This window comes from Tiliqua scincoides, chromosome 2 (assembly GCF_035046505.1).
Source record: "Tiliqua scincoides isolate rTilSci1 chromosome 2, rTilSci1.hap2, whole genome shotgun sequence".
Taxonomy (NCBI): domain Eukaryota; kingdom Metazoa; phylum Chordata; class Lepidosauria; order Squamata; family Scincidae; genus Tiliqua; species Tiliqua scincoides.
The window spans coordinates 46029732-46055241 of record NC_089822.1 but is presented as its reverse complement, the minus strand read 5'-3'; the positions used below and the strand labels follow the sequence as shown (position 1 = coordinate 46055241).

At 43.5% G+C, this 25510-nt stretch overlaps 1 pseudogene; it reads right to left on the bottom strand.

The window, feature by feature from the left end:
* Positions 1-23206: 23206 nt before the first annotated feature.
* Positions 23207-23324, bottom strand: LOC136643034 (5S ribosomal RNA; annotated as a pseudogene).
* Between the last annotated feature and the right edge of the window lie 2186 nt (positions 23325-25510).

The window sequence follows — 25510 nt, the reverse complement described above, 5'->3', positions numbered from 1 at the left end:
TGCCACTGCCATCACTGGGGTTGAGGATTTGGTGGTCAGCTCCAACTGGGTGGGCCCTTTGTATGCCCCACCCTGGCAGAGCTCCCTGGCACAGCTCTTAAACCCAATTCATTCATCTGAATGCATGAAAAAGAGCCTCTATGAACATACACTTGAACCTCAGTATCCTGAGGGGGGGGGGGGGTTCATTCCCAGACTGCAGATATAAAAAAACATGGATAAAGGAATCTGTGGATGGGGTCCTTCAGGAGACCTCTGGACACAACCAGAAGCGTCCTCTGTCCATGTCCGGAGGTGTTCTGAGGCCTCCTGAAGGTGTGCTGCCTCTGCTGGCCTTGCTTACCAGAAAGTGCTTCCGTTCATGTCTGGGATGTTAGGTGAAGCCTTCCAGCACAGGCTCAGAACCTGTGGTGAGTCAAATCCACAGGTTCTGAACCTGTGGATACAGAGGGCCTACCTGTATGTGTGTGGAGGCTACTATAAGATCAGGGACTTTGTACAATCAAATTCCCAATGATATGCAAGTAATTAACATATGTAGAGGTTCCTCTCCTGCATGTGGCTGGCTATATAGAAATGTATTCAGTCCTGTTTGCTCTTCCATGAAAGCAGTAAAGCCTGGAGGGGAATGTCTGAACAGAGCTTAGATGTTACAGAAGACAAATCACTGCCACAAAATACAGCAGCCTGTGTGGAATTCCCAATTTCATAATGTGTAATTGATATTTTGTGATGCCCTGATGCTGCTGAACTGAGCAGTTCCTTGCCCCGTTTACATTGTGTTCACTGGCTGCCATTTGTAGGAACCAGGACATGCTCAGCTAACTACACCAAGAATTAAGTTGAACTAGGTATTAAGTTGATGTGGGGGGGGGGGGAACAATGCAGGACTTGGCAGCAGTTCCATGTTTTTTGCAATGTCTAAGCCCACCTTAAAAAAAGAAAAAGAAGGAGAGTTGAGGATATTGATGGACAATCTGGTTTAGTTTCACCTTGAAATTAATAGACCAGGGGTCTCCAAACCCCAGCCCGGGGGCCAGATGCAGCCCGCAGCCAGCCTTTATATGGCCCACGACTAGTCTCCTGTCCCCTGAAAGCCTCTGGTCCACTTGTCCGAACATGACTGAAACTGTGCTCTGGTTGCATCTGGAGGGTGTTCTGAGGGCCAGAGAGATTGAATAAATCAGCCCATTCATTCATTCATTTATTCACTTATCTAAGTTCCATTTCTAATTTTTTCATATAAATTTTATATTTAAATTTGATACTTGGTAGCATATAACCCAGATGGAACAAAATCTAGCATCCAAACAGAGGAAGGCAAAGGTGACTCACTCCTAGATTTTCTGAGTCTACATGTGGTTGTCATTATTAGGTGCTAAACTGTTTACATTTTGCTGTTGTTTTCATATTGAAGAAAGTGAAATATTGCCCAAGGGATTGGACAATAAGGCTGTAATCCTAACCACATTTTCCTGAGAGTAAGTCCCATTGAACAAAATAGGACTTACTTCTAAGTAGACCTGGTTAGGATTGTGCCCTTCGTCAATGAATGAAAGAGCTGACATAGGTAGGGTAACCTTATAGGGAACCATCAGAAAGGGAGAAACAGCAGAAAATTGCATCTCCTACCCCGCTCACTTTCCTATAATGGAGCAAAGGTTACAGACCACATTTGGCAGCCAATCATAGCATATGAACCCTAGTAGTAAAGCCCCTGTGAGGGAGACTACATCTCAGATGAAAAGATGTGTGGCATGTGACTATGGTCTCTCAAGGAGAATTCTGGTGTCGGGAGCCATGGGGAAAGTGCACTTGGATCATAGAGGGAGTCATAAATCTCACAGCTGCTAAGACCTCTGCATTAGTTGCCTCATTCAGAGACTAGTCTGGACAAGAAGGCCACCTCCTGAACTATAATGTGGCCACACCATGAGAACACTGTTAGTAAAAGCATTTTGGGAGTGGTTTTGGTAAAATGAACAGGCACTAGCCAATCAGTGCCATGCCGAGCCAATGTCAGCTGCAAGCTTGCAGAACCAGTTTTTTTCCCTCCTTTCCTGAGCCCGGAGAGAAAAATTGCCTGGATGGAACATAGTGAGGTCACTTCCAAACAAGGCTTATTGCACTAAAACTGTTATGCTTGACTTCAACATACTCAGAGTTTTGCTAAGGGGGAAAAAAGTCCTAGTAGTTCAGACTTTGTTGTTAAGAGGATCTGCAGCAGCTGTTGCTATTTCTTGAAATGACTCTGTGTATCTGTGGCTCTTCCAGTCTCTGTTGCTTTTCAAATTTTATATTAACATATCTTTATCTTGCCTACACTCCCTAATAGCGCTCTCTTTTTAATCTCTGCAACTGCAGTATTTAACTCGGCAAACCATTTGGGGATAATTGCATGAAAGATGCTCCACGAAATTATAGTTGTATCATATAAGTTAGGTCATTTCTCTGAATGATTTCCAGTAATGTTATACTTGCCTCCGACAAGAGCTCTTTCCCCTGCTCGCGTTTAATGGCAAGCTCGTCTCTGTAAAAGAATAATAAGGAGAACATTGTAATGACTGAACTTGTGAAGTCTACCAGGCCAGATCTCTGGAAACTGCTCTTCCAGCACCTATCTGTTTCAGTGAGCTCACTCAAGAGGACATCGTAATGGATTGTACCCACTGGGTTGCATCCAAAGAATATAAGCTATGACTAAAGACCATTGAAATGAACGAGACACTTTAGTCTTGACTAACATCAGAAGAATTTTGAGGGATCAGGACAAAGGCTTCCTGTTTCCCTTATAGGTCAACAATTCTCTGGGAAGATCACAAGCAGGAGTTAAAGGCATGGTCTCTCCCAGTACTGATCCCCTTGCAACTGGTATTCAGCTATAAAACTCCCTCTGAACCTGGAGGGAAAATATAAGTCATAATATCTAGTTGTCATTGCTAGCCTTGTCCTCCCTGACTAAGTCCCATTTACGGGGCCACTGCTAGCCCATATGGTGCTTTTGTGCAAAGTGGAAAAGGTCTCCCTTCTTTGTTGTGTTTGCTGGGGGGAGTGACATTCTGCCAGCATCCTGTTTGTGATGTGAATGGTGCCCCCTCAGATGTGGTGCCTCTGTGCAGTTCATAACCATAACCTCCACAACTGTACACAGCCTTGCCCCTTTGTTTTGATGGGATTTAGTCAGGCAACTCCTTTCTATGGATACAGCCCATTGTTTCCATCTTTACCTAATGCCTGTTTCACCCCATTTTGGATTGTTCAATTCATGGGTCCATAATCCAAGATTAGATCATTGCTCAGGGTTTGTTAACTCTTAGTTTGCTAGGCACTGAGTAAATTCAATCCTTCATCTCTGCTATCATGCAATTCCTTACTCAAGCAGCTGCAAATCTTCCTTTGTTGGCCCCCTTTGTGCATTTATTACAGAGATTTGAAGAAGAGCAACTCTGTCATTTATGTAGGTTATTCTTTGGCTAACTCCTGTTTTTTGTTCACATATGTCCCCAAAATGGATATGCTCCAAGCCAATGATGTTGATTTTATCTTTGTCCGTGCAATTAAATAGCCGGATGCGATGCCCTATGCTATACGATTACATGCACAGAGGAAGAGAAGGACATCTGAAGTGATTTAATTGCAGATATCCTGATATGCTCAACAGGACTGACATACAGGAAAAGGTTGCTTAAAGAGAGACTGGCGGCAAGTTTGCATCTTTAATTTATTTTTTAATGCATTGCCTAAATGTAGCTGATGGGTAACTTAGCACTAATTAGAAAATGAAGTTCTTCCTTCACATTACCCCTATGGCCCACAGCTCTGTGTGTGTGTGTGTGTGTGTGTTTAAATAAAATCTGGTCCCACAGTGAGTAAGTTAGGAAAAACTGAGGGAATGTCTTTCTAGTTTAAACCCTGAGTATATAAGTATGGTTTCACAGGTTTCTCACATTGGATAAAATGAGAGGGAAAAAGGGCTATGCTCAATTCAGTCAGAACGCTCAGAATCTGACTTTCTCAAGCACAGTATCCTTATTTACCTATCTGAAGCTTCAGGAGGGAGTTCTTCTTATGCTCAGAAATAATCTCCTAGATGAGTTTGGTCACGCGAACTAAAGGTAGATAATACAGAACATATGATGGCTACCCCAAACAACTCCCTTCCCCGCAAAGAAAAGGCGGACATTTTCAAGGATGATGGGCCCAAATTCTTCAAGCATACAAGAAAAATTATTGACCAACGGGTTAATCCTAATCTAGTGGGCTTCTGCTGGAACTAGCATTCTGATAGCAGAATGCGCTTTATGGTCATCACAGATAGCCTGCTGGCAACACATGGGGCCATATGCCACTGGCCTGCTGGAGGCAAGGCCAGAGAGGCCTATGCAAAGCATTGAGCCTGCCTAACCAGATACGTTGGCAGGATAGGCAGGAGAGAGGGTGGAACAGGGTGGAACTGGGGAAGGCATATCAAGGGTGGGAGGGGTGGCACCCATGCATGGACAACTTGCACAGAATACTATCCTTCTGATAGCAGCTGATATGTCCCTTTACTCTCCTCAAAAGTGCCAGCTAAACAGATCCCCCTGAGAAGATCCACAGGCAGTTGAGCGGCTTACTCAGAGGTAAATATTACCTTACCTCTGCGAAGCCTCCCAAACTGCTCCTCCTCTACAGGATGGAGCAGAAGCCATTTTGGTACGGCTGCATCAGTGGTGGGGAAGGATAGGATTGGGCTGTTAGTCCACAACTTACATCCTGGTTTCATTAGGGACCCTTGTCTAGAAGTTGGAACCAAGGTAAATGAGAACTGATATAAATTGGAACTGTTGGCTCTTGTCAGCTCAGCATGAAAGCACTGATGCAGCCATCCATAACTTGGGAACCCAGTGTACATAGATTAACACAAGAAAAAGGGCATTGCTTAAGATATTCTGTCTTTGTGGCTGGTCTGTACATAGAGTTTATGACTTTAAAAATTACCTATTAAATATAACTGAGGCTGAGTTGATGGTGTGTGTGTGTGTGTGTGTGTGTGTGTGTGTGTGTGGACACACTCTTACCCCTAAAAGGTCAGGTTAAATTTTAACCAAATAGGCAGCAGCCATTATATGAGAGAGGAGAACTTAATGCATTCGGTGTAATTCAGGGGAATGTTCACTTTTATTGACAAAAATCATTGCACAGTGAAAAAATAAAGTGCTCCAAACAGAGAGAAAACCCTGCTGAGAGAAGTTAAGCTGCAAAGTAAGTCTGAATGTTAAAGCAGCTAATTGGAAGTGACTGAGTATTATTGCTGTAATGTTCATTTCCGTTCCTTGAGTAATCGTTTCTGTACCTGTACATCCCTCCCAGCCAGAGTGCAACATGTAGATACTGTGATTTCTTTTAAAATGGGATTTTCAAAACTCTAGGACTGCTTTACATGCAAATTAACAGGAAAAAAAATAAGTAATCTTGCTGGCTGAGTATAGATTGAAAATACATTCATGTTTAACAAAAGGCAGTTATTAGCTAGCTGAATAGGAATGGAAATTGAATAGAAATTGAAATAGAAAGTGTTCGAGACATTGAAAGGACTGTGAAGTGATAAAGATGCTTTTATTCATTGCTACATTCATTTTCTGAAACAACAACAACATGAGAAGGAGAAGACACTGGATAATATCTTTAATAAGGGCACGCGTACAATAGGTTCTGAAACAGAGTTTTCATTAGGTGCTCAAAAAGCCTATAAGTGACTAATTAAAGCAGCGGGATGGAAAAAAACAAAATGGTGACTATCCCGCGCATATGAAACTTTCAATAACCGAACACATTTCTTTGGAGGAATGCGATGCCACTCAGTCTCAGGAGGCCGGCTTTCAGAAGAGCAAGGACGTTTGTCAGATTATCTTCAGAAGTCATTAACACTCCTGCCGTACAATATTCCGCATGAAAGGAGTTTATCCAAGTCCTTCTGAGTATGTCAGATTTGTAAGCTGTTAGCTACAGCCAATAAGAAGAAAAGAAACAGCTAATAGGTTGGGGCAAGAGCCTGCCCTGATTACACTTTAGGGATTCTTCAGTGTTACGCATATCCTGTATAAGCACAGTCTTGGGTGGCCTTCTGATAGCTCACCCTACAGCACCCTGGCCTACTAGTGTAGTCACCTGCTCATCCTAACATGCCTCCCTTGTTGGGTTGATGAAAGAATATATTGTATCCCTGAGCCTTCAAATTGATTGGCAAATTCAAAAGAAACGAAGGACCCAGTCCTATCCTTTCCCGCTGCCACCAAAATTAATGGGTGCTCTGTGTCCAGCAGGGTGGCAGATTAGAAGACTTCAGAGGACAATCATCTCCCCTTACCTGCTGTGTAAGCCTCCTGCTCTGCTCTGGAGCTGGTGCAAGTCCAAGGAGAGAAAGGGAGTGGGAAGGCTTGAAAAAGAGGAGAGAGGAAAAGCCATTGCTGTCAGATCCACCCCCTCCCCTTGACCTGGGAGGGGGGTGGGACAGGCAGAGGCCGTCTCCACCAGATCCTATCTCCCATGTTGGAAGTCCAACAAGGTGCTTCTGAAGTATGCACCAGTGATTTAGCTGGGGCAGACTCAAGAAGCCCAAGGTGGGGTTGGGGCTTTACTTGGGGGAAAGGGAAGAGTCCCCTTTCCCCTGGGAAGACCTCTGGCAGCTTCCCAGGCCCTGCAGGATACAGCGGCAGACATTTCAGCACCACTGTAATCTGTGGCACAGGTAAGCAGAGAATTGGGCTGCCTATCATGTATTCAGGTGTTCATTATTATTATTACATCATCAGTTTACATAATGCTTTACAACAGGTGAAAGGCAGGTCTCTGCCCCAAGGAGCTCACAATCTAGGAATAGTAAAAGAAAGTAACAAAGGAACAGTGAGGAGGCTGGCTGTAGACTAAATGGGGGAAGAATATACAGCCATTTTAGGTGACATACTTAACATTAGTGGCAGTTGGTTAAAGATACCAGAGATTTGTTTTGCTAGTTTATGATTTCCAACTAAACTGAGGTACTACGTAAGTGCCCAGTTTTTCAAAAGGTTATGCCCCCAAATAAGAAGGTGGAAAACCATGGCCCTAGTTTCATGAAGGTAAATCTTCAATTCAAAACCTTTCCATGTCTCCTCCCATCTTTATCTGAACGAACTACTTGTTGAAAGATGGGCAGGAGAGCATTGCATATAATAGGCACCTTCTTGGTCAGCAGGTTCCAAACCGCAGCTTGCGGGCCAGATCCAGCATTCCCATCTGGCACGCTTGCTGCAGGGTCTTATCTTTCCCACTGATCTGCTCAGAAACTCATGCTGGGAAGCCACTTCTGCCCAGAAACCAGGGCACAGAGTTTGCTGGGGCTACAGGCAGCAGAAATTGCTTCCTGGCGCAAGTTTCTGAATAGATTGACTGGAAAGATAAGATGTGTGGTGCGGAATGGAAAGTGCTGTGCCAGGATGCCTTTTTCTGAATGCAGTAGTCCATGGTTGGAGACCGCTGTTCTTGACACTAAGTTGAACATTTTTATGAATACATCAGGTTAGTGGCAAGAGTCAGGAGGCATGTAGTACAGTTGATATTCACTGTGCAAGCCAAAATATCACTGCAGAGGGACTGTTGTGAAAGGAGTGGTGTGCACATTCAGTGAGAGAGAGAGAGAGAGAGAGAGAGAGAGAGAGAGAGATTTGCACTGGAATCCCTTTCAAACCAGAAAGATCTTCCCTCAATCTCTCTGGCAGTCCATGCACTTTGAATGCTGTCACTTGGGAGAAGCATTTTGTGAGAAATACAAATCGCTTTGGATAATTATCCATATTTCTCTTTGAGAGGTCCCAGCCAGGCTTGGGTGGGCATTCTCTCATTTGCGGAGAAACATCAGATTGCCAAAAGGGCATGTCACACTGATGTATTGTTTCTGCCGTCGCCAAGAGCATGGGATGAGGTTACTACAGCAACAGTAAGCACTTAAATGCAACCTCGATCCATCTGGACATGTGAGATAGTTTTAAAGTTTCATTAAGCCTTTATTAGAATTATGACAACTGCCCTCAACCCATCTGCAGTTGCATCCTATTCAGGAAACTCATGAATTTCATCAGAGCAAAATCCCCAACATATTGATAGTATTCAAAATGACCATAGAAACACCATGGCAACCAGAGCTGGTGCATCCCACTCTATCATGGAAACTCAATTGCATTATTTCCCACCCACCTGGAAAAATTAAATCTGCATTTCATACCTGTGTCTTATTCTGCAGATTGTTCCCCCCCCCCAATATCCAATGACATTTCACAGATTTCCCAAACCGTTTTTCAGTATAAGGAAGTGCGGGGGGGGGGGGATTCAGGATTTATCTAGTATCTGTAGAGCCGTATCAGGTGATGCCATCTAAAGAGGTGAGGAAGAACAGTGGTGGACATGGTAGAGATGCTTTAAAAAGGGACATTCTGGAATAATACTATAATTAACAGTCTGGGAAGCAGAATCCACTTAAGACAAATGGATTTCAAGTCATATTGTTCTCTCCAACAACAGTTGTTCTAATAAACCTATTGCTTTTTTCTTAATTTTCCTGTGAAAATTAGAGAGCCCAGTGAACTCTGGGATACACCAGAGCTCATTTCACTCCAGTCACTCTGAAAACTGAGTCAGATGTGAAATGGGTCCAGTTTGGACTAGGTTTCTTCAGAGGTCTGTAGCCCAGGCATAAGGCACTGGCCACACAGCTAAACTCAAAGACCTACAAGTTTCACAACCCAATCCTCTTTGGGATTGGACTGCCATGTGCAGTGGTCTGTCAGTGGCTATTTTGGGGAGCGCTGCCATAAGAGGCAGCAGCATTCCTGGGATGTTGGTGGATCACTCTGAACCTGCTGGAGCAGATCAGGCAGCAGCAGAGGCAGGGAGGATACGGGAGGGGGTGGAGCCAGTGGTGATGGCATGTACTGGATTCTAGCCTCCCTTTCTGCAGCCTTCCTGACCTGTTTTTCACCTCAAACTTGCACCAGCTAAAGAGCTGGGGCTGGTCCAAGGAGACCCATTGCGGAGAGGAAAGCTTATGGAGAGGTAAGGGAATGTCTCCTCCAAAGCATCCCAAGCAGCCCCCCCCACACACTGGACACCGTGCACCCTTTTTTGGTATAACTGCACCAGTGGGGAGTAGGAAGGATAGGTTTGGGCTATCAGTCCTTATCATTATTACTGCCACTGCCATTATTACTTTGATCTATTTATTTAATTGCTAGTTGCAGAAGGTTACCTGGGAGCAGTGGTGTCACTAGGGCATGCGGGGGCATGTGTGGACTACACCAGATGACACCCTCAGTGATGACTGCTACTGGTCAATATTGTGAAAATCTTGGTGTTTTCAAATAATACCATCTTGTGATAACTCATTTGAAGGGTAATTTAATGCAGAATGCAATGAAACAAATCAAGCTGAAATATCTGCGTTCTATCAAATGTTATAGCCAAATAAGCAGAAAAAGAAAACACAGCTTGCCTTATGTAATGAAAAAGTGGATTTCCTTAAACTGAACAATGAGACAATTGTTCTAAGAGTCAATGAGGTGTTATAATGACACAGCAGGGAATCAGTAAAGTGTAAGTATGAGTTCGGATCAAAGCTACTACTAGAGCTCTTATTCCGTTGCGTGAGGGTCATCAAGTTAGTCACTGGTTTTTCGTTGGTTGCTGATTTGTTGGGTGACCTGTACTGTTATATATTATAACTAACAAACTTAACGGGGTGACCATCAACCCTAGTGATACCACTGCATTTAGGCCATGTGTATGATATTGTAATTTTATTCTTTATGATCTGGTACGGAGAAGGTCCATCATGCAGGTGATGCAATGAGCTGTAACTCTGGGTGGAACTAACCCTACTCTGCCTGAAAGCATTTGACTTCACACCCTAAATACAACAAACTTCATGAAACCTTTGATACTTCCACATATGCAGGGAATTTCTGGGGAAATTGGAAATTTTATTATGCTTATAGTCTATCCTTCCCCTCTAAGAAGCTCAGGGCAGCATGAAGGTGTATTCATATTGTATTTGCCTACCTGTGAGGTTGGTTTTGTTGAGAAATAGTGACTGCTCCAAGATCACTCACTGAGCTTCGCACATGAGGCGGGAATAGAATGCAAACCTCTACATTACAAGTTCATGCTTTACCCATCAAACTCATGTTGGCAACCTTCAGTCTCGAAAGACTATGGTATTGTGCTCTGAATGGTGGTTCTGGAACAGCATCTAGTGTGGCTGAAAAGGCCGATTCAGGAGTGACAATCCCTTCCACACCGGGAGCAAGTGCAGTCTGTCCCTGGCCTGTCTCCCTGGCTATGGGCCTTCCTTCTTTGCCTCTTTGCCTCAGACTGTTGGCAAAGTGTCTCTTCAAACTGGGAAAGGCCATGCTGCACAGCCTGCCTCCAAGCGGGCCGCTCAGAGGCCAGGGTTTCCCACCTGTTGAGGTCCACTCCTAAGGCCTTCAGATCCCTCTTGCCAAACTATGCAATAGCAATAGCATGTCCTATGATGCCAGGCATTCTTGTTCACTGAAGGAGCTTCCACCAAATGATCTTCTCTAAACAAAGCTTTGGAAGTCACACTTTATAAAAACAGATGACTTGGTTAAAACAATGTTGTCCCCGTCCCGTCCCCCCCAATCTCCAGTATAGCTACTTAACAAAGGTTATGTCCTGTCTGAGCCTCCTGCACAAACTTAGGAAGAATGACATAGCAAAGCAAAGCAAAGCTCATGTTGATGGCTGACTTTCAATAGACTGCAACTGGACTGCTCTGCTACATATGAAACCCTGATCCAAAATCAGGACATCTACAAATTATTTTGTACCGGGTTCCCCATGAACATGCTGCATGCAACAGGCAAGAGGAAGCCCCTCTTGCAGTCATGCTCTGCTTCTGAGATGGATGGCTTTCTGCACTGGGCTGACAGAGCCTCCCCCCATTCCTGGCACTATTCAAGGCCAATCAAGACTTTTCAGTGAGGTAGCATCATTACTCCCAGGTGGGTCTGTGATTTCACGAGTGTAGCAGCCAGTGTTACAAGACTCCAGAAAACACCAAAAGAGAAACATGAACCAACTTGATCTAACTTTACCCAACAGACTCCCGGTCCAGCTAAGCTGTTTTATATTATATGGTCCAGACTATCCTGGTCAGGCTCCACACCCACTGCAGAGTGAGGATCCTTAAAGGGGCAGCTTCTAAGCCCAGAACAAAGCACCCTGCTACCTCTCACTCATGTCACACCATTTCCTGCATTGGTAGGCAGGCAGCAAAGGGTAAGTGGGTTCTGTCATGTTGAGATCTGACCCCTTAGAGGAGTCTGGCTCAGTTAGAACTATCTCCAGGGAATCAGATTCTCAAGGAAATCAGGTTCTGTAGAGTGTCCCCTCTCTTCCAGGAACTGGGCCTTGCATCTCAGCAGCTGGTACTGGCTTCTCCTTTCCATTTCCACTTGGTTTGGGCTCATGACAGACTAATGACTTTGGGTCAGAGTTAGCTTTGTTTAGGACTAACCACTGTGGCTTCCCTGTGCTAATGTTACACATAGCTTTTATGAGTAAACAATCCTTAGGATGCAGTTCTTCCTCCTGGAAGCCAAGGGAGGTAAATCCAACCATCTGCATGAAGAAACCAGAATGCAAGGCTTCGATTGACATCCAAAGACAGGCTTGGAAAGCCCAATCGTCTACACATATGCAGTGTGTCCAGGAATTACACATGAGTCAAGACTCCTGCTTGCACAAGGACCCCTTGCCTGAGTGCCGATCTCCTTCCATTCATGGCCATGTAGAAATGTGCTTTTGGTGCTGCATTTCAGTGTGCACAGTTGTTCATGGACAAAGCTTCTGCAGAAGGAAAAAGCAATGTGAAGGAACAGCAAGTTGCTGCAAGTGCAAAGCACAGTCCAATTCAAAAATTAATGATAGAAATTCACTCTGCAATTGGAAGACAAGCAGCAACGAACACCAGTCACATCTGCCTGAATAGCGTTTACCAACAGAAATGTGAGCATCGACTCCTAGACCCTGCTGCAAACCACTTACAAGCAACTTATTTTTAACGCATCCCACCCACATGTTCCCAGCATATGTCTTCTCCATTAAAACCATCCCTTGTCAAGTTCACTTGGAGCACTCAGTGCAACCTTGGCTTTGTAGCAATGTTCGCTGCTTGTCTGCAATGTAACGAGAGCTCCCCCTGAGTGCTGATTGCTAGACAATGCAACCAAATACTTCTTTGCTTTGCCAGAGCCTAATTGCGTTAATGAAATACAGTGCAGCACACAAAAGGGATAAATGTTCACTGAACCAGTCAGCCGCCCAGAGACTGATGCAGAATATAGGACAGCATTTTGTTATGTCAGTCTGAGACTTAAACACAAGCAACGAAATAAAGCGCAGTTCTAAGATTTGGAGGATATGGGATAAAGAACATATAAGTAGCTGTACTTTTGTCCTCGGGATGATCTGAATACAGATCCTATATTTTCTCTGGACAGCAAATAGTAGTGACATAAGCACAGGTTTGCTTTGTTTTTGTTTTAATCTACAACCTTATTTTCCAAAACATGATGCAGCCCTTATGCGTTACCCATGCACCCCCCAAAGAAGATGCCAGAATGTGGTTTTGGGTTTAACTGGGTCATTTTTATTTCAACTTATTTACAGTAGAGCTAGGAGGGGAGATATTAATTAGCCCTCCCACGTGCAGGGCACTAGAAGGTGGGCGGAAACAGGCCTGACCTTCTACCTCCCCCTGGGGTCTCTTGGACAAACCACTCCACTCAAGGCCATTGCCCGTAATGGACAGGAAGATCCTGTCATTATCACGCCATAAGGGTCAGGACAGCTGGACTGCATGGATACAGGTCAAGCCTTGCCAGGCCACATGCAAGTCCAGTCAAGGGGGTTTGCCAGCCTGTCTCATCAAGCTGGTCAGACATCAAAGTAGTATGGTGTCTTTGTAACAGCACATTTATTTATAAATGTAAAAGTTGAAGGAACGATGTGATAGGGCAGCAATAGTGATAGATTCAAAGCAACAGCTGATCAGTCTATTCCCATTTCCCTTTTCAATAAATCTGGAGTAATCTAGCTTCTTCTGCCAGCTTCTGTGTAGAAAGCTCTTTGAGCAGGAGTGCCTCTGCTTCCTGAGGAGAAACAAAACAAGTGACTGTGACATCCAAGCAAATTTTAGGATGGATAGACAACCAGGCTTAAGGATTCCCTAACAGGCTTGAAAGGAAATGATGGTTATACATCAAATCTTTAACCAAGAGAAGAGCCCGAGCTCTTGTGGGAAAGCAGTGGCCCCACATGTTGATACATGAAGGAGAACTGATATGGATACTTGAGTAAATTGCTTTGTCTGGCTGACTGGTAACCATAGCAGTTTCCAAATTCAAAAGTGACTATGCTCCTTTAGTAAATAAGGAAGGGGTCATTGTAGTTGTCAATGAGCCAGGGACTCACTTAGGAATGAAAATCAGCATGCAAAGTAGGCCGAATAGTTTCTGGGCTTAATGTTCAGGTTTCTTTTCTGTATAAAACATTAACAGATCTAGTCTTTTCCTTCTAGAACTTTTTTTGCTTTAGCATACTAGTGTAATTCCTTTTAGGGCCCAGTCCTATCACTAGCACTGATGCAGCCCTGAGGTAAGGGAACACAGAGGCCTTGAGGAGGCCTCCATGACTGTGCCCCACCACCACGGGATACAGCGCATGCTGCGTTGGCATGGTTATATCAGCGCTGGAAAGTTGGATGGGATTGGGCCCCAAATTGAACTACAAAATATTGACCTGGATGAAGGAACAGATGTGTCAAAACATCTCATCCATCTTCTTCTAACTATTTGGTGAATGGGCAAGAAGAACAGTGCTTCACATTGTGCATAATTAATTAATGGAATTTGTGACAGGATGTGGCAATGGCCACTTGGGTAGTGGGCTTTAAAAGGGGGGTGTTGTAATTCAACAGGAATTTGTGTCATAACCACAAGAAAGCTGTGCGAAAAGAGCTGACTTGGCCACCTTCATGCCCATCCTCTGCTGTGATCTTTCTGCCTGGTGAAAATTTTTTTTATATGGTTTCCTCCACTAAAGCAGCCATTTGCCTTGGGAAATCATTTGCTTATGAACCAGCTACTTTACCAGCTACTGGGTAAAATAGGATTACCTAATAGTCATGAGGTGGAAAAAAAAACACCAAGAAAATAAAAAGTCAAGCTCGGAAAATCAAGATAAAGTACAAGAATAAATGTTTAATATAGGTTTTGAAAAAGATTTTAGTAAGCAAATATGTACAAGGAAAAAAATATGTAACAAGGAAGGAAAGAAGGAAAAGGGGAAAATGCATGTAGCTAAACTTAACAAGACTTGTCCTTTATTATAGCCAGGTTCGAAACTAAAGCAATGTCCACACATGATGCATCTTTTGTTCTAGCATCTTGTTCACCTGCAGCTGCCTTTTTAATGATCACTCTCTTGTCCTGGCACTCACTTTTCCAAGCTAAAGTCCTGTGTTGTAGTCAGCCAACAGGCAGCCCAATCCTGAACTGCCCGGGACGCCCAGGCTCGGCGGCACCGAGAACAGCTGCCGCCAGATCCTGCGTGTCCTGGACTACCATGGAAGGTGCCTCGGGAGAAGGGGAATTTTGTCCTCTTCTCCCGGGTAAGGTAAGCAGCCCCGTAATGGGACTACTCACTTTACCGCTGACCAAAAGGTCAGCGGTAAGGCAAAGGCACTCATGAAGGGCACGGAGTCCTCCCTGAGCACCTTGGATCCTGCTAGCGGAGCTCTGAGGACCCGCTTCCCACCCTCCCCTGGCACACCTCCAGCCCGCCCCCCTCCCCGCATCATGCCTCCGCGTCACATTTCCCCTCGCCCTCTCTTTGTCCCCCGCCGGCCTCCCCCCTCCCCGGAACACCTCCTCCCCACCTCGTCCCCGCCCCCAGCTGCTGTGCTGTGGCTCAGTGGTCCAGGAGACCGCCAAGCCACGGAAGCTGGACGACTGCCCCGCACTAGCCCAGCACCAGCCGGTGCTGGGCTAGCACGGGCAGGAGCCCGGCGGTGAGGCTAGCAAACATGCCTTACGGCACATTTGCAACAGTACTCAGCGGCACAGAGCCGTGCCACTGAGCACAGGATTGGGCTCTCAAATACTTATTTACTTACTATTCACTCAAAACCTTTTTTAAAAAAATTTTCTGACCAATATTTTTGGTTTCTGTTTCCTGGGCCGATCTTTTAACCTCTCTTCCGAAAGCTAAAATGAAATGAACAGGAGCATTTTTCACCTTCTGGTAACCATTTTACAACATAATATGAAACAAAACACAAATATAAAATGGAGAAAACAGGTACATTCCTTCTCAGTGGGTTTGAACAGATTCATGGAGGGCAAGTCTTCAAAGGTCACTTGTCATGAACTACCTCCAAGTTCAGGGGGACTACGCCTTTGAGTTTTAGTTGCAAGGGGGCAACAATGTGAGAAGGGTATGCCTTCATCTTCTACTTTTGGACTTCTCAGAGCCATCTGGTCGGACACTGGGGAAACAGGATGCTTTGATCTGATTTGGTAGGGCTCTTCTTATGTTCTAACATTCATCTATTCTATATCGTTAGGTTCGGTTGATGACTTATTGTCGTAGATCCTGAGAAACACAAAAAATACTGAATGATTTAATGGCCTATCATGAGTGAGCTGAGTAGTCATATTTGCAACATACACTATAATCTTCTGTTCATATCAGAGGCAGTTTGAAACACAAGACTAATGATTAAACCAATTCATTTGTCCTAACAAATACGGGTTGTTTCAGGATGCTAAAGTGGCACCACTGAAACGGAGCTCCTAATTGCTTCTCTTTATTTGCAATCTATGGAGAAAAATTTCCTTCACTTCGCAGATAAATCTCTGATTAATAAACTGTCCACTCCTTAATCGGCAAGGGCTTCCGCATCTAACATTAGTGAATGAACCTTTCCCATAATGTAGAAAATTGACTGATTTCTTTAAAAGCCATATTATTAAGTAGTTATGTCCTGTTGCTTTAGAGAGGGTGTGTGTGTGTTAGTAGTGCTTTTAAGAAATGGTGGTCTCCAAATAATACAAGACAGCTTTAAGTTCCATGAGATACTGAGATAAATAGCAATGTAAGAAAGCATTGTACGGGAGGGGAGGGGGGTTCAATTAAGTGCTGTTTTTTAAAAAAACTATTTTTAAAACTATTTTTAAAATTTGAACAGTAGCCTAAAATGAGCATGCAGTACTGTAATTTGAAGAACTTTACTTTTGGGTAAAGAAAAAAAAATTCAATGTAAAAATCCTTTGTGTTTCAGAAATTTCCCATCTGTATCATTCTTGTGCCCACTGTTGATATTTAACATGATTTGTAAAATTCTGTTTCTCTAATAAGATCAGACTCGGTAGGTATTTCACTACTGAGTTCTTGCAGCAGAATGTCAGTAATCTAGCTGTAGCTGTATGTGTTTTATCACATAAATTGTTGTCCTTGGAAGAAGCCAGTTATTTTTAATGAGGTTTTTCTTTCCTTCTTCTAGTGCTTTTTGCATGGTATTTGAGAACCAGAAGGGTGAATTCTAGGCATGGTCCACTATCTGTCAATCAAAGATTGAGGTAGACTGCTCCCAAAGATGCCTTCACAGCTGCTCTTTCTTCAACATGTACCTTACAGTCTTGAAACTTAAGTGCTTTCGAGGAGCGTATAACAGACCAGTGATAAAAAGTCAAAGAAATTCACCCAAGATAATCAAAATTCTGTAAATTGAATTATGCAATCTCTCTGAGTATGCAAATTAATTCCACTGACATTCACTTATTTAACATAATTGAATTTATTCTGCTCCCGCTAGTTATGGGAAAGGGAGCAAGGAGCTATTCAGAGCTTTGAAGTCCCGGCTGATGTCCATTAACTTAGAAGCCTTTTAAAATGGATTAGACAAATTCTAGGAAGATTCGAGTAGATCTCTCAACACCCACTAGCAATGAGAGATAAGTGGAACTGCCAAATCCAGAGGCAGAATACCTTGGAATACTGGGTACTGGAATCAAATTTGAGGGGACAGAGCTATTCCCTTCAAGTTCTGCTTGCAATCTCCTCCAAACCCAGAGCACCACAATCAAAACACACTATGACACAGGTGTGTGTGTGTGTGTGTGTGTGTGTGTGTGTGTGTGACTCTATAAGTTTTCAAAATCATGAAAATCAGAATTTGGAGGAATAAAACCATCATGTTATATATCAATCAATGCATAATTCCATGCAGAATGCAGTGAAACAAACCACATTGAAATATATGTGTTCTAACAAAAGGTACAGCCAGAAAACCAGTGGGGGCGGGGCGATGGTACATCACCACACCCACCACCTGGGGCGTTCCCCTGCCCACTGCATGGGGTGACATGCAGGCCTCCTGCATCGGGTGACGCGAATCCTAGTGATGCCACTGGTGGGGCTTACTCGCAAGGAAGTGTTAATAGAATTGCACTCTTAAAGCCCAATCTTATGCATGTTTACACAGAAATAAGTTCCATTATAGTCAATGAAGCTTACTCCTCGGTGAGGATAGCATTCCTTTAAGCAAGCCTAACCCAGTGTAGTCTAACCCCGTGTTTCCCAAACTGTAGGTCAGGAATTTGGGCAGGTGCAGCTCAACATGGAAGGATTTAAAAAGTTTTACCTGCCAAAATTCCCTCTTCTATTCTATGGTTAAAGGTATAAGCACTCTGACTTCCATAGTATTTTGTCACCCTGGTGCTAAAAAGTTTGGGAAGCACTATCTAACCTTCTACTAATCCCTTATCTGTAATATGTGAATAATCACTGAATGCCCTTAAGGTTGTGGTAAAAATTACAATAAGATCATGTAAGTGAAGTACTTGAACATTAGCATGCTATATACAGGATTATTATTGTTTTTATTGTTTATTTCATATATATTAATGTTTCAGTATTGTTTTACTGTTTTATTTGTAAGCTGCCTTGAGTGCCCTTAGCGGGGTAGAAAGGCAAGGTATAAATTCTATACATAAATAACAGATAATTCTTAGTAATAGTAGTATTGGTTTTTTCACAGTCAGTTGTTATTATTAATTAATTATTATTAAGAATATACAGATTGACATCACTATTTAAAGCAACAGATTCAGGATGTGAAGAATTCCAAGGAAAGAGGAAAAATATCTGTTTCTACAATGACATTGCAGCCATCTGGCGTTTAGCCAAAATCAATGGTGAGGACAAAGGGAAAGAATACTGCAGATGCAAATATAGTCAAAGTTAAGGTTTGTGGTTAACATGTCTTAGGAAATCTATGTAGCTGTGCAACCTATAATCCAGTCGAGGGGCTATTCATTTGGTTTTACGTACATGCTCCATCAAATAACTTCTAAGGTTTGACTTTAAATCACGAATTGAGTGAGCTTTTCTTTTATTTATCAGAGGAGAATGCAGACAGAAAACAACTGATGTCAAAAGGGCTATTTATCATGAGTATGGCAATTCCACATATCTGATATATAGCTACGTATACCTGCAGGAAGTCACATAACTTTATATATATTTTTAGACTACAAGCCTGGAGGAAGTGTGTGTGTGTGTGTGTGTGTGTGTGTGTGTGTGTATGTGTGTGTGTGTGTGTGTGTGTGAAAAGATATAATTCCTTATATTTTCATCATTTGTGTTAAATGCAGAACCTATAATCTTGCGCAGGGGTGTCCAAACTTTTTGGCAGGAGGGCCACATCATCTCTCTGACACTGTTAGAGGCAGGGGGGAAAAAAGAATTAATTTACATTAAAAATTTGAATAAATTTACATAAATGAATATATTAGAAAGGGAATTTATATGAATGAAAGAATGCCTTGTAATAGCTCAAGGCCTATAAAAGACCTTGCGCAAAGCAAGGCCAACCTTTCCTTTGCTGCTGCTGCTGCTTCACGGATGTGAAGCCTCGGCCTGCATCTCACGTGAAAGGTCAAACAGTTGGCCCTTGTCCTGAGAGTAGTCATGTCAGGCCAGCACAGGCTCCAGCAAGTCTTTGGAGGGCCAGAGGCTTATTGGAGACTGGAGGTTCCCTGTGGGCCAGATTGTGGGTCCCGGAGGGATGCAAATTGCCCCCAGGCTGGGGTTTGGGCACCCCTGATCTAGCTGATCTAAATTACAATGAAAATAACCTCTCTATAAACTCTCAATTTCATACTCTGCCTTTTCTCCAATAAGCCATATACAGTTCTTCCCACTCTTTAATCATCTTTCCCTACTGAGGGAGGCTAGGCTGATAGTCATTACTCTGGGTCACACAATAATCTTCATGAAGGTTTGGGGATTTCAACCCAAATCTCCACTGTTCTAATCTGTTTTAACCTAAGCACCTCACAGCCTCATCTTTGAGCCTAGGAAACCCCCTGGTGTAGGGAGACAGTCCATCCAGCAGAAGTTGCCATCTTTTGTTCCAGTAAAACTCCTGTGCCTTTAATGAATAAATGACAGATGTTCAGCAGAAGAAGACAAGGAATGTTTTACTTGTTGATTTTCGGTCTGCCTAGCAGGTATTAAAGACACAGAAGCACTGCTGGGGGTTGGGGGAGGAATAACCCCAGCCTTCTGTTCTGTGCACTCACATCAGGAAAAATACAGCTATTATCTTTGGGAGCAATGCTATTTTTAACAGGGTTTTTTTTCTTCTTCTCTATATTCCTCATTATAGGAACATGCTGCAATTCTTGTGTAGGGTCACAAATCAAATGAGACCCTCTGACTGCAGTTAAGTATTCAGCTGAACAGGCAGTTCAGCTAAGAAAATAGAACAATTTACTGCAATCAAACATAGAATGGCAGCCCTTTCGCTCAAAAGACCCTCAAAGTAAGGGAACATGTAAATTCTGTTACCATTACCATCAAAGAGGGGCTGCTCCTTCTGTGTCAAAGTGTAGCTATTTATGGAAAACAATCTCAATAATGCATTTCAGATATTCTCTGAAGCGCATACCTTGATATTTAAAAGCCCGTTGAATCACAGTTGAATGTGATCAAGAAACAGAGCCCGAATGGAGGCCATGTTTGAGTGTCAGCCTATGGTCACGGAGGCAAGGAGAAGGTTTTGCTCATCTTTCAGTGCTGTCCACAAGAGCACCCTTTCAGACTTCCACATAAGTAAATAGCTGCTACACATTTCTAAGGGCAAGAGTAAGGACAGTGTTGCAGTGAGGGCAAAACTTGCCTTCCATCGTGGACATGGATTGGCTCAGTTCTCACTGACAGGGTTTCTGTGGTGGGAAAGGGAATGGTGCCTATCAGCAGCAGATTGTGAAGGGTCTGAAGCAGTGGTGGATTCAGGATGACTTTCACCCCAAGTCTCCCATGGCTGATGCCAGTACCTCCCTCCGATGTGCTGCAAATGCAGGAGGCTTTGAGCAGGAAGCGTTTCATGCCTCCAGGGCCAGCCTTAGGCCAATTGGGATGACTGGGCCCAATCAGGCCCTGCACCTGAGGGGACCCCATGCTAGGGCAGACTGAGAAATAACAACAACAACAACAACAACTAAGTATTTATACACAGCCTTTCTGGTCATCGGATTACTCCTCTGTCTTTATTCAAGGTGGTTTACATAGGCAGGTGTTTCTAAATCCCTCAAGGAGATTTTTACAATCATAAAGGTTCGCTCAACATTTCAGAATGGATCTTCCTGGTTTGGTCTCACTTCTGGCCTCCAGTTCTCCCACGCAGACAGGCAAGCAGCTCCATCTCTCACATGGAGGGCAGAAGACGACGCTTCTTGCTCACACCAAGAGCAGGTAGAATTGCTCAGCTGGGCTTGTCAGCTGCTTCAAGGTCTCGCCATTCTCAGCCATTCAGGGAGCTGCCGGTGTCCTCAAACTGCTACCTTCGGGCTAATGGAGGCTCTACCCTCTAGACCAGACCTCCTGCCCACAGCTGCAGCTGGCACCTAGCACTTACTTAGCAGGTAAGCCTCCATGCAGAGGCATTGCAAGGCTGGTGCAGCAAGTAGAGCTCCATGGCTGGAAAGTCTTCCCTCCTACCACTGCCTCTGATTGGTGCAAAATTGGGGTACTTGGAAAGCAGATGGTGGTAATGTTTCAACCTTATGGTGTCACTGCTATTCTACACTTAGATGTTGTGCTGCTTGTCATTGTGAGTGGGGGGGGAGCTGTTCAGCAGGTGATGCCTGCCCCTAGGGCCCCCCCAAAACAACATTTCAAATTGGGCCCTGCAACTCCTAAGGCCAGCCCTGCATGCCTCTCCTTACCATGCTCCTCACATGTTGTCATCAAATCCTGAAGTGAGGGACTCCTGGTTTTATTTACATGGATAGCATGAATGAAAGAGCCCCTGCGTCTGCTTGGCATAAAGTACGGGAGGAAAGAAGCAACGAAAGTCTTATCATTGCTGCCAACCCACAGCTAAGCCCAGTCTGACCCAGGCAATAAGTTCAGAAACAAGTCCATTCATTCTGGTTCTGGACAGAAAACGTGCTTGAAAGCTATACCCGTTTCATTAATATTCAGCTGATAATGTCAGGATTTCTCTTTGCATTGCCACTTGCCAACATGATTCTACAAGTTTAATGGGCATTGAAACTGAGCCTGCTCCTTCTGCTATACGTTTTATGTGGCTTGACAACCAGAATTATGAAGAAGATAAACTTAGAACATTTTCTTTTTGAATTCCAAATTCAGCCGAGAGCCAATCCTTTTAATCTATTGTAGTGTTTTATTCTCTGCTTCCCAAATGTCATCTTGTAGGTCCCCTAAGCATCACGTTGGGCAGTTTAATGCATGTTCTTGGAAAGATGACAATATAAAAGCAATTAATTTTGTTTCTTTGTTGGATCTTTTGAAATTGGATCTTTTGAAATGCTCAAAAGATCAAGTTGGATCTTTTGAAATGCTCAGTGGAACTTGGAGGGGCAGTTTCAGATGATCTTCTGCAATGTGTACCAAAGAAGGCTCTCTCTTCCTCCAATGGGTCTAAAGCAGTGTTATTCAAACTGTGAGGTGCGGCTCATTAAGGAGGCACCAGGAACTCAAAGGGGAAACGTGGGATGTCCTCTTGCAGCTATACACTCACACCCCTGGGCAGAATATGAGCCTTCTGCCCATCGCCTGCGCTTTTTTTTTAAGCAGAAGAAACGGGAGTTGCTCAGCTGCGAGAGTGGCTGCTGCTGCCCCGCCCTCTTCTCCCTCCACCCCGAGGCTGCCGCCTTCTGTGTTTGCTGCATGTTTGCAAAGCTCTCCTTGATCCTTGTCTGGTTGGTTCCTAGTTCGCAGCCTGGGATCGATTCTCATCAAAGTGAAATCTCTCTTTTCAACCTCCTCCCTCTTCCACTCCCCCCTTTCAATCACCAAACCGTCCCGCTTTCCTCCCCCTCCCCTTAAAGTTGTTTCCATGCAGTTGGCAAAGGAGGAGGGGAGAGACAAGCACACACTTTACTTGGCCAGGAGCAGAAAAAGGGTACTGTTTTTAAAGTGATTTATTAATCTTGTTGTTTGACTGAAGAGGAGAGGCTGTATTTTTAAAGTGCTGAATCTTGCTATCTGAAGGGAATACTTATCAGCCATTGATGAAGTGATTGCCAGTCCAATCCTATCCACACTTTCCTGGGAGTAATCCCCATTGACTCTAATGGGACTTACTTCTGAGTAGACATGCGTAGGCTTGAGCTGTGCATCTCCTAGTATAGGAGACAAATCAGCTTCCTAACCAAACCCTTATCAGCTCTGATATATTTTCATGGTCTATTTTTGTTTTCCCCACCAGCTGCTGGAAAAATTTAATTTCATTAAATTAATAAAGGGTTCAATCCTATCCAAGGAGAATGGGAGAAATGACTAGTTAGATTGGGGTCCACAGGGGTGTGTGTTTGTGTGTAATGTTGGTCAGACTGGTTGTTCACAAAGTTCATTTGATAAAACAATTCTATTGGTATGCTTACAAAGTTAAAAAAATGAGTCCTCCTGGACCAGACAAAATCTACCTACTCCAGCTTCCTGTCTAAGACAGTGACCAACAGCTGATCATTTATAAAGCATGTATATTGCTGTGTATTAATAATATATTTTTAAGATCTGCATTTAATTAATGATGGTTGGTTGGCAACCTTCAGTCTCGAAAGACTATGATATAAGCCTACAGCACCCGGTATTCCCAGGCAGTCTCCCATCCAAGTACTAACCAGGCCTGACCCTGCTTAGCTTCCGAGATCAGACGAGATCAGGCATGTGCAGAGTAATTAATGATATGATTAATATAATTAATATTAATATAGTTAATATTTCTGTCCACTTCCTGTTTAATGATGTCACTTCCAGCTGTCAGGAACATGATAGGGAGTCATGGCCAACAGCCACGGGGGTCAAGAAAGCCACTGGCCAGAAAAGTTTGAGTACCACTGGTCTAAAGGATTTCCCAAACTTATGTGTCATGCTCAGTTCAGAGACTGCATAGGACCTGACAAGGTCAAGACTTTCTAAAACCTGCCACATAGGCTAAGCTCAGAAATGTCACAGTTTCCTTAAGTCAAGATTATATTTTACTGAGAGCTGTAGAATCTAGACCTTCAAAAATACTGATCATACATGTTGTGATGTTTTCAGATATCTGCAACAATTTCCCCCAAATTTGAGTGGAACCTTGTATGTAGTTTACAGGGGCAGGTTTAGGGCATAATCTTATCCCCTGTCTCCCCAGACCATGCACCACCACCAATAGAGTTCAGGCTGCATGCTATGGGTGGGGGCAAATAGATGATCCAGGAGATGTAAGTAAAAATCTTCTCTCTTGATTGTGAACTTTCCAGAGGCAGCAAGTGGGCCACTGTGGGGAACAGGACCCTGAAATAATGGGCCTTTGGCCTGATCAAGCAGGGCTTTTCTTATATTCTTATGTAAAACATACAACTAGAATGGCCTTTGGCTGTTGTTCCAATGCTTTTCTTTTCTTTTACTGTTTCCTGACATATTGTAGATCTGATTCTATTCAGAAAATTAAAGAAACACGTTCTACAACACAATAGGTCAAAACTCCAGCCATGCAATGTGGCCATAACTTCTATGAAACCACTGCCATTTGATATTCTGATATATACTCATATTCCCATATGCTACTTTCCTCAATGAAATCAGTAAGATGCATTTGAACCCTACCAAAGCAGGAGCATTCCCTCCTTCCATTCGCAGAGCCTGTAGCTTCTCCAATCCATTCCTGAGGGGTGTGGGATCTCTGGATCAAGATAGGAAGCAGCATGTTGGTGAGGGAGAGAGAAATCCTTGATAATTGACACCCTCCCATCAGCAGGCAGAAATGGGTCCATTTATGCAAATCTAGATTAGGCTACTGTTTTTATTCGCATTTGATTTTTATAAGGCAATATATTATCCAATTAATGCAAGAACAAGCTTAGAGTTGTACAAGTTAAAAAAAATAAACATCTCTCTTACATGTAGTATTGGTCATTCAGCTGTTTCATTCTATACACAACTTGGCTAATGGCTACTTAGCAATAGTGCATTAAAAGCAGCATATAGCAGAGTTTCAGGTACTTTTGTAAAAATGCTGCTCTAGTGAACTAATTATTGCATCTGCAAACTGACTTTCACAAATCTTTCAGCAGACTTTTCTCCTTGTCACCAATATTGAGACACTGAAGGGTGTGCCTTGGTTACATAAGTATACTTAGAAAAATTAATCTTAATGTTCTTGTCTTCATCCTTCATATATATTTTATATCACTGTTTACTCAATTGGAAGTGCTGTCTGGGGACAATGCAGTGTAAGCTAACAGAACCTGTAATGGTGGAGCACAAAACGGTGTGTGTGTGTGTGTGTGTGTGTTTAAATAAATGGAGTATATTCAATGTCAGTAATCAGAATAAGTAAAAAGACCAGCAGAGCATCTCCAGATACCGTTTCATGATAACTGAGAAGGTACACAGTATATTTTCACAGCCATGACCCAGGGCCGAATGGAGCAAGGGCAGGATGATATGGTGACACAGTAATGTGACCTGCCCGCATCATCATGTCACCCCCTCACCTGTGCGTGACACTGCCCTTCTGGAATGGCCCCATTTTGAATCCAAACAGACCCTCCAGTTGGGTGGGCTCACCTGAAAGGAAGAGCATCCCCCATGCGAAGAGTCTGGGAACCACCTGGAGCACCACCAATGGGGAATGTCACTGCTGCTACTACTCGCTGCCCTGTAAATCCATGCCCAGTGTCCCCTTTAAGTGGTGCCAAAGGCAGATGCCCCTGCATTTTTGCTCACACTTTTGAGGAGTTTGTTAAGGGAACAGTTTACTTTGAATCACTGCCTTGGTGCTTTCCGCCCCCCCCCCATTCAACGTTATCTGTGTTTCATGTTCTTTTTTTTCCTTATGAATCTATGCTACAGAGAAGATTATTCACCCTCCCATTTTCCAGTTAGCCTT